An 8,859-nucleotide genomic window follows, 5' to 3' on the forward strand; every position below is an offset into this window, starting at 1 on the left:
ATACCACGAAGATTCCGATTAAGGGATCCAAGAGATAAACATTCAAGCCTTGTTTGCTTGTAGAACAGAAATGGTTGTCAGGCACTCGTTCATAAGTGAGAATGATGATGAGTGTCACATAATCATCACATTCATCATGTTCTTGGGTGCAAATGAATATCTTAGAACAAGAATAAGCTAAATTGAATAGAAGAACAATAGTAATTGCATTAATACTCGAGGTACAGCAGAGCTCCACACCTTAATCTATGGTGTGTAGAAACTCCACCGTTGAAAATACATAAGAACAAGGTCTAGGCATGGCCGAGAGGCCAGCCCCCATGATCTAAGAACTAGACGTCCAAAGATGATCAAAGGATCTAAAGTGATCCAAAGATGAACATACAATAGTAAAAGGTCCTATTTGTAGAGAACTAGTAGCCTAGGGTTTACAGAAATGAGTAAATTACATAAAAATCCACTTCCGGGCCCACTTGGTGTGTGCTTGGGCTGAGCATTGAAGCTTTCATATGTAGAGACTTTTCTTGGAGTTAAACGTCAGCTTTTGTGCCAGTTTGGGCGTTTAACTCCCATTCTTGTGCCAGTTCCGGCGTTTAACGCCGGGCAGTTTTGAGCTGATTTGGAACGACAGTTTGGGCCATCAAATCTCGGGCAAAGTATGGACTATTATACATTGTTGGAAAGCCCAGGATGTCTACTTTCCAACTCCATTAATAGCGCGCCAATTGGGTTTCTGCAGCTCCAGAAAATCCACTTCGCGTGTAGGGAGGTCAGAATCCAACAGCATCTGCAGTCCTTTTCAGCCTCTGAATCAGATTTTTGCTCAGGTCCCTCAATTTCAGCCAGAAAATACCTGAAATCACAGAAAAACACACAAACTCATAGTAAAGTCCAGAAAAGTGAATTTTAACTAAAAACTAATAAAAATATAATAAAAACTAACTAAAACATACTAAAAACATACTAAAAACAATGCCAAAAAGCGTATAAATTATCCGTTCATCACAACACCAAACTTAAATTGTTGCTTGTCCCCAAGCAACTGAAAATCAAATAAGATAAAAAGAAGAGAATATGCAATGAATTCCAAAAACATCTATGAAGATCAGTATTAATTAGATGAGCGGGGCTTTTAGCTTTTTGCCTCTGAACAGTTTTGGCATCTCACTCTATCCTTTGAAATTCAGAATGATTGGCTTCCATAGGAGCTCAGAATCCAGATAGTGTTATTGACTCTCCTAGTTAAGTATGATGATTCTTGAACACAGCTACTTTATGAGTCTTGGCCGTGGCCCAAAGCACTCTGTCTTCCAATATTACCACCGGATACATACATGCCACAGACACATAACTGGGTGAACCTTTTCAGATTGTGACTCAGCTTTGCTAGAGTCCCCAATTAGAGGTGTCCAGGGTTCTTAAGCACACTCTTTTTGCCTTGGATCACAACTTTATTCTTTTTCTCTCTTTTTTTTCATTTTTCTCCCTTTTTTTTCTTTTTTTTTGTATTCACTGCTTTTTCTTGCTTCAAGAATCATTTTTATGATTTTTCAGATCCTCAGTAACATGTCTCCTTTTTCCTCATTCTTTCAAGAGCCAACATTCATGAACAACAAATTCAAAAGATATTTGCACTGTTCAAGGATACATTCAGAAAACAAAAGTATTGCCACCACATCAATATAATTAATCTGTTATAAAATTCAAAATTCATGCAATTCTTCTCTTTTACAATTAAGAACAATTTTTTTCATTTAAGAAAGGTGATGGATTCATAGGACATTCATAACTTTAAGGCATAGACACTAAGACACTAATGATCACAAGACACAAACATAGATAAACATAAGCATGAAAATTCGAAAAACAGGAAAATAAGGAACAAGGAGATTAAAGAACGGGTCCACCTCAGTGATGGAAGCTTGTTCTTCCTCTTGAAGATCTTATGGAGTGCTTGAGCTCCTCAATGTCTCTTCCTTGCCTTTGTTGCTCCTCTCTCATGATTCTTTGATCTTCTCTAATTTCATGGAGGAGGATGGAATGTTCTTGGTGCTCCACCCTTAGTTGTCCCATGTTGGAACTCAAATCTCCTAGGGAGGTGTTGATTTGCTCCCAATAGTTTTGTGGAGGAAAGTGCATCCCTTGAGACATCTCAAGGATTTCATGATGAGTGGGATCTCTTGTTTGCTCTATCCTTTTCTTATTGATGGGCTTGTCCTCATCAATGAGGATGTCTCCCTCTATGTCAACTCCAACTGAATAACAGAGGTGACAAATGAGATGAGGAAAGGCTAACCTTGCCAAGGTAGAGGACTTGTCCGCCACCTTATAAAGTTCTTGGGCTATATCCTCATGAACTTCTATTTCTTCTCTAATCATGATGCTATGAATCATGATGGCCCGGTCTATAGTAACTTCGGACCGGTTGCTAGTGGGAATGATTGAGCGTTGGATAAACTCTAACCATCCCCTAGCCACGGGCTTGAGGTCATGCCTTCTCAGTTGAACCGGCTTCCCTCTTGAATCTCTCTTCCATTGAGCGCCCTCTTTACAGATGTCTATGAGGACTTGGTCCAACCTTTGATCAAAGTTGACCCTTCTAGTGTAAGGGTGTTCATCTCCTTGAATCATGGGCAATTTGAATGCCAACCTTACATTTTCCGGACTAAAATCTAAGCATTTCCCCCGAACCATTGTAAGCCAATTCTTTGGGTTCGGGTTCACACTTTGATCATGGCTCTTGGTGATCCATGCATTGTCATAGAACTCTTGAACCATTAAGATTCCGACTTGTTGAATGGGGTTGGTAAGAACTTTCCAACCTCTTCTTCGAATCTCATGTCAGATCTCCAGGTATTCACTCTTTTTGAGTTTGAAAGGGACCTCGGGGATCACCTTCTCCGGCCTTGGATGTTATAAATGGTTATGGAAAAACAAAAAGCAATGCTTTTACCACACCAAACTTAAAAGGTTTGCTCGTCCTCGAGCAAAAGAAGAAAGAAGAGAGTAGAAGAAGAAGAAATAGAGGAGATGGAGATGGCTTTGTGGTTCGGCCAAAGGGGGAGAAGTAGTGTTTAGGTTGTGTGAAAATGAAGGAGTGAAGATAGGTTTATATAGGGGTGGAGAGAGTGGTATGGTTCGGTCATGTAAGGGTGGGTTTGGGAGGGAAAATGGTTTGAATTTGAATGGTAAGGTAGGTGGGGTTTTATGAAGGATGGATGTGAGTGGTGAAGAGAAAGATGGGATTTGATAGGTAAGGGGTTTTTGGGAAAGAGTGGTTGAGGTGATTGGTGAATGGTTGAAGAAGAAGAAAGAAGGTGGTTGGGTAGGTGGGGATCCTGTGGGGTCCACAGATCCTGAGGTGTCAAGGAAAAGTCATCCCTGCACCAAGTGGCGAGCAAAAATGCTCTCTATGCCAATTCTGGCGTTAAACGCCGGGCTGGTGCCCATTTCTGGCGTTTAACGCCAGCTTCTTGCCCTTTCCTGGCGTTTAACGCCAATCTTGTGCCCCTTTCTGGTGTTAAACGCCCAGAATGGTGCCAGACTGGGCGTTAAACGCCCATTTGCTGCCCTTACTAGCGTTTAAACGCCAGCAAGGTCTTCCTCCAGGGTGTGCTATTTTTCTTTCTATTTTTCATTCTGTTTTTGCTTTTTTTAATTGATTTTGTGACTTCTCATGATCATCAACCTACATAAAACATAAAATAACAAAGGAAAATAGATAAATATAACATTGGGTTGCCTCCCAACAAGCGCTTCTTTAATGTCAGTAGCTTGACAGTGGGCTCTCATGGAGCCTCACAGATACTCAGAGCAATGTTAGAACCTCCCAACACCAAACTTAGAGTTTGAATATGCGGGTTCAACACCAAACTTAGAATTTGGTTGTGGCCTCCCAACACCAAACTTAGAGTTTGACTGTGGGGGCTCTGTTTGACTCTGTTTTGAGAGAAGCTCTTCATGCTTCCTCTCCATGGTGACAGAGGGATATCCTTGAGCCTTAAACACAAAGGATTATTCATTCACTTGAATGATCAATTCTCCTCTGTCCACATCAATCACAGTCTTTGCTGTGGCTAGGAAGGGTCTGCCAAGGATGATGGATTCATCCATGCACTTCCCAGTTTCTAGGACTATGAAATCAGTAGGGATGTAATGGTCTTCAATTTTTACCAGAACATCCTCTACAAGCCCAATTGCTTGTTTTCTTGAATTGTCTGCCATCTCTAGTGAGATTCTTGCAGCTTGTACCTCAAAGATCCCTAGCTTCTCCATTACAGAAAGAGGCATGAGGTTTATGCTTGACCCTAGGTCACACAGAGCCTTCTTAAAGGTCATGGTGCCTATGGTACAAAGTATTGAAAACTTCCCAGGATCTTGTCTCTTTTGAGGTAATTTCTGCCTAGACAAGTCATCCAGTTCTTTGGTGAGCAAAGGAGGTTCGTTCTCCCAAGTCTCATTACCAAATAACTTGTCATTTAGCTTCATGATTGCTCCAAGGTATTTAGCAACTTGCTCTTCAGTGACATCTTCATCCTCTTCAGAGGAAGAATATTCATCAGAGCTCATGAATGGCAGAAGTAAATCCAATGGAATCTCTATGGTCTCATTATGAGCCTCAGATTCCCATTGTTCCTCATTAGGGAACTCATTGGAGGCCAGTGGACGTCCATTGAGGTCTTCCTCAGTGGTGATCACTGCCTCTTCCTCCCCTCCAAGTTCGGCCATGTGGGTCATGTTAATGGCCTTGCATTCTCCTTTTAGATTCTCTTCTGTATTGCTTGGAAGAGTACTAGAAGGGAGTTCGGTAATTTTCTTGCTCAGCTGTCCCACTTGTGCCTCCAAGTTCCTAATGGAGGATCTTGTTTCAGTCATGAAACTTTGAGTGGTTTTGATTAGATCAGAGACCATGGTTGCTAAGTCAGAGTTGCTCTGCTTAGAATTCTCTGTCTGTTGCTGAGAAGATGATGGAAAAGGCTTGCCATTGCTAAACCTGTTTCTTCCACCATTATTGTTGTTGAAACCTTGTTGAGGTCTCTGTTGATCCTTCCATGAGAGATTTGGGTGATTCCTCCATGAAGGATTATAGGTGTTTCCATAGGATTCTCCCATGTAATTCACCTCTTCTATTGAAGGATTCTCAAGATCATAAGCTTCTTCTTCAGATGAAGCGTCCTTAGTACTGCCTGGTGCAGCTTGCATTCCAGACAGACTTTGAGAAATTATATTGACTTGTTGAGTCAATATTTTGTTCTGAGCCAATATGGCATTCAGAGTATCAATCTCAAGAACTCCTTTCTTCCGATTTGTCCCATTGTTCACAGGATTCCTTTCAGAAGTGTACATGAATTGGTTATTTGCAACCATTTCAATGAGTTCTTGAGCTTCTGCAGGCGTCTTCTTCAGATGAAGAGATCCTCCAGTAGAGCTGTCTAATGACATCTTGGACAGCTCAGACAGACCATCATAGAAGATACCTATGATGCTCCATTCAGAAAGCATGTCAGAGGGACACTTTCTGATCAATTATTTGTATCTTTCCCAAGCTTCATAGAGGGATTCACCTTCCTTCTGTCTGAAGGTTTGGACTTCCACTCTAAGCTTACTCAATTTTTGAGGTGGAAAGAACTTTGCCAAGAAGGCATTGACTAGCTTTTTCCAAGAGTTCAGGCTTTCTTTAGGTTGTGAGTCCAACCATATCCTAGCTCTGTCTCTTACAGCAAAAGGGAATAGCATAAGTCTGTAGACCTCAGGGTCAACCCCATTAGTCTTGACAGTGTCACAGATTTGCAAGAACTCAGCTAAAAACTGTTGAGGATCTTCCAATGGAAGTCCATGGAACTTGCAATTCTGTTACATCAGAGAAACTAATTGAGGCTTAAGCTCAAAGTTGTTTGCTCCAATGGCAGGGATAGAGATGCTTCTCCTTAGAAGTCGGGAGTAGGTGCAGTAAAGTCACCCAGCACCTTCCTTGCATTGTTGGCATTGTTGTTGTTTTCGGCTGCCATGTCTTCTTCTTGTTTGAAGATTTCTGTTAGGTCCTCTACAGAGAGTTGTGCCTTAGCTTCTCTTAGCTTTCGCTTCAAGGTCCTTTCAGGTTTAGGGTCAGCCTCAACAAGAATGCTTTTGTCTTTGCTCCTGCTCATATGAAAGAGAAGAGAACAAGAAAGTATGGAATCCTCTATGTCACAGTATAGAGATTCCTTGAAGTGTCAGAGGAAAAGAAAAATAGAAGGAAGAGGTAGAAGAATTCGAACTTATCAAGAAAGATGGAGTTCGAATTGTGTATTAAGGAGGAGTGTTAGTCCATAAATAGAAGGATGTGAGAAGAAGGGAAGAAATAAAATAAAAATATTTTAAAAACATTTTAAAAAAAATACTAATTGATTTTCGAAAACTTAAGAGTGGAAAAAGAAATCAAGTGATTTTTAAAAAAGGTTTCGAAATTAGAAATCAAAAAGGTATGATTGAAAACTATTTTGAAAAAGATGTGAGAAAAATATATGATTGAAAAGATATAGTTTTAAAAAGATATGATTGAGAATATATGATTTGAAAAACAATTTAGAAAGATTTGATTTTAAAAATTAATGACTTGGCTAACAAGAAAAGATATGATTCAAACATTAAACCTTTCTCAACAGAAAAGGCAACATACTTGAAATGTTGAATCAAATCATCAATTGATAGCAAGTATTTTTGAAAATGGAAAGAAATTGATTTTGAAAACATATGATTGAAAAGATATGATTTGAAAAAGATTTGATTTTGAAAAATTTTGAAAACATGAAAAAAATTTGAATTAAAAACAGAATCTTCCCTCTTGTGCCATCCTGGCGTTAAACGCCCAGAATGGTATCCATTCTGGCGTTTAACCCCAAAACACTACCCCTTTGGGCGTTAAACGCCCAGCCAAGCACCCTGGCTGGTGTTTAAACGCCAGTTTTCCTTCTTCACTGGGCGTTTTGAACGCCCAGCCTTTTTCTGTGTAATTTCTCTACTGTATGTTCTAAATCTTCAATTCTCTGTATTTTTGACTTGAAAAGACACAAATTAAAAAAAATTTTGATTTTTAATAATCAAAATGTAACTAAAATCAAATAACAATGCATGCAAGACACCAAACTTAGCAGTTTGTATACCATTGACACTAACAAAATGAGAATGCATATGAAAAACAACAAAACACTCGAGACAAGAGAATTTAAAGATCAGAACAAGGAGATCATCAAGAACAACTTGAAGATTAATGAAGACACATGCTTGAATGCAAGAAGAATAGAAACATACAATTGACACCAAACTTAAAATGAGACACTAGACTCAACAAGAAACATAAAATATTTTTTTATTTTTATGATTTTGTAATTTTTTTTTTTTGGATTTTTCGAAAATTAAGTGGAAAAGAAAATAAAGATATCAAAATTCTTAATGAGAATTCCAGGAATCATGCAATGTTAGTCTAAAGCTTCAGTCTAAAGGAATTAGACATGGCTAGCCAAGCTTCAGCAGGACATTGCATTCAAGAGCTAAATTGATGAGAATCAATCAGCTTTGGTGATGATAAGAACATCACCTTGAAACACTAGAATTCATTCTTAAGAACTCTGAAGAAAAATACCTAATCTAAGCAACAAGATAAATCGTCAGTTGTCCAAACTCGAACAATCCCCGGCAACAGCGCCAAAAACTTGGTGCACGAGATTGTGATCATCAATGGCGCCATCAACATGGTACGCTCAATTGCAAACTCAACTCTTTATCACAACTTTGCACAACTAACCAGCAAGTGCACTGGGTTGTCCAAGTAATAAACCTTATGCGAGTAAGGGTCGATCCCACAGAGATTGTTGGTATGAAGCAAGCTATGGTCACCTTGTAAATCTTAGTCAGGCAGATTCAAATGGTTATGGATGATATATGAATAAAGCATAAAGTAAAGATAGAGATACTTATGTAATTCATTGGTGACAACTTCAGATAAGCGAATGGAGATGCTTTGTCCCTTCCGTCTCTCTGCTTTCCTACTGTCTTCATCCAATCCTTCTTACTCCTTTCCATGGAAAGCTGTATGTTGGGCATCACCGTTGTCAGTGGCTACAATCCCTCCTCTCAGTGAAAATGTTCAACACACCCTATCACAGCACGGCTAATCATCTGTCGGTTCTCAATCAGGTTGGAATAGAATCCATTGATTCTTTTGCGTCTGTCACTAATGCCCAGCCTTCAGGAGTTTGAAGCTCGTCACAGTCATTCAATCATTGAATCCTACTCAGAATACCACAGACAAGGTTTAGACCTTCCAGATTCTCTTGAATGTTGCCATCAATTCTAGCTTATACCACGAAGATTCCGATTAAGGGATCCAAGAGATAAACATTCAAGCCTTGTTTGCTTGTAGAACAGAAGTGGTTGTCAGGCACTCGTTCATAAATGAGAATGATGATCAGTGTCACATAATCATCACATTCATCATGTTCTTGGGTGCAAATGAATATCTTAGAACAAGAATAAGCTGAATTAAATAGAAGAACAATAGTAATTGCATTAATACTCGAGGTACAGCAGAGCTCCATACCTTAATCTATGGTGTGTAGAAACTCCACCGTTGAAAATGCATAAGAACAAGGTCTAGGCATGGCCGAGAGGCCAGCCCCCATGATCTAAGAACTAGACGTCCAAAGATGATCAAAGCATCTAAAGAGATCCAAAGATGAAAATACAATAGTAAAAGGTCCTATTTGTAGAGAACTAGTAGCCTAGGGTTTACAGAAATGAGTAAATTACGTAAAAATCCACTTCCAGGTCCACTTGGTGTGTGCTTGGGCTGAGCATTGAAGCTTTCATGTGTAGAGACTT

At 39.5% G+C, this 8,859-nt stretch overlaps 1 non-coding gene across 1 annotated transcript; it reads left to right on the forward strand.

Moving 5' to 3' along the window:
- The first annotated feature begins 5,496 nt into the window (after positions 1-5,496).
- LOC112798767 (small nucleolar RNA R71) lies at positions 5,497-5,604 on the forward strand. The gene has a single exon (XR_003200364.1). It is a non-coding gene; the product is annotated as a small nucleolar RNA R71 (small nucleolar RNA).
- Positions 5,605-8,859: the final 3,255 nt, after the last annotated feature.

This window comes from Arachis hypogaea, chromosome 4 (assembly GCF_003086295.3).
Source record: "Arachis hypogaea cultivar Tifrunner chromosome 4, arahy.Tifrunner.gnm2.J5K5, whole genome shotgun sequence".
Taxonomy (NCBI): domain Eukaryota; kingdom Viridiplantae; phylum Streptophyta; class Magnoliopsida; order Fabales; family Fabaceae; genus Arachis; species Arachis hypogaea.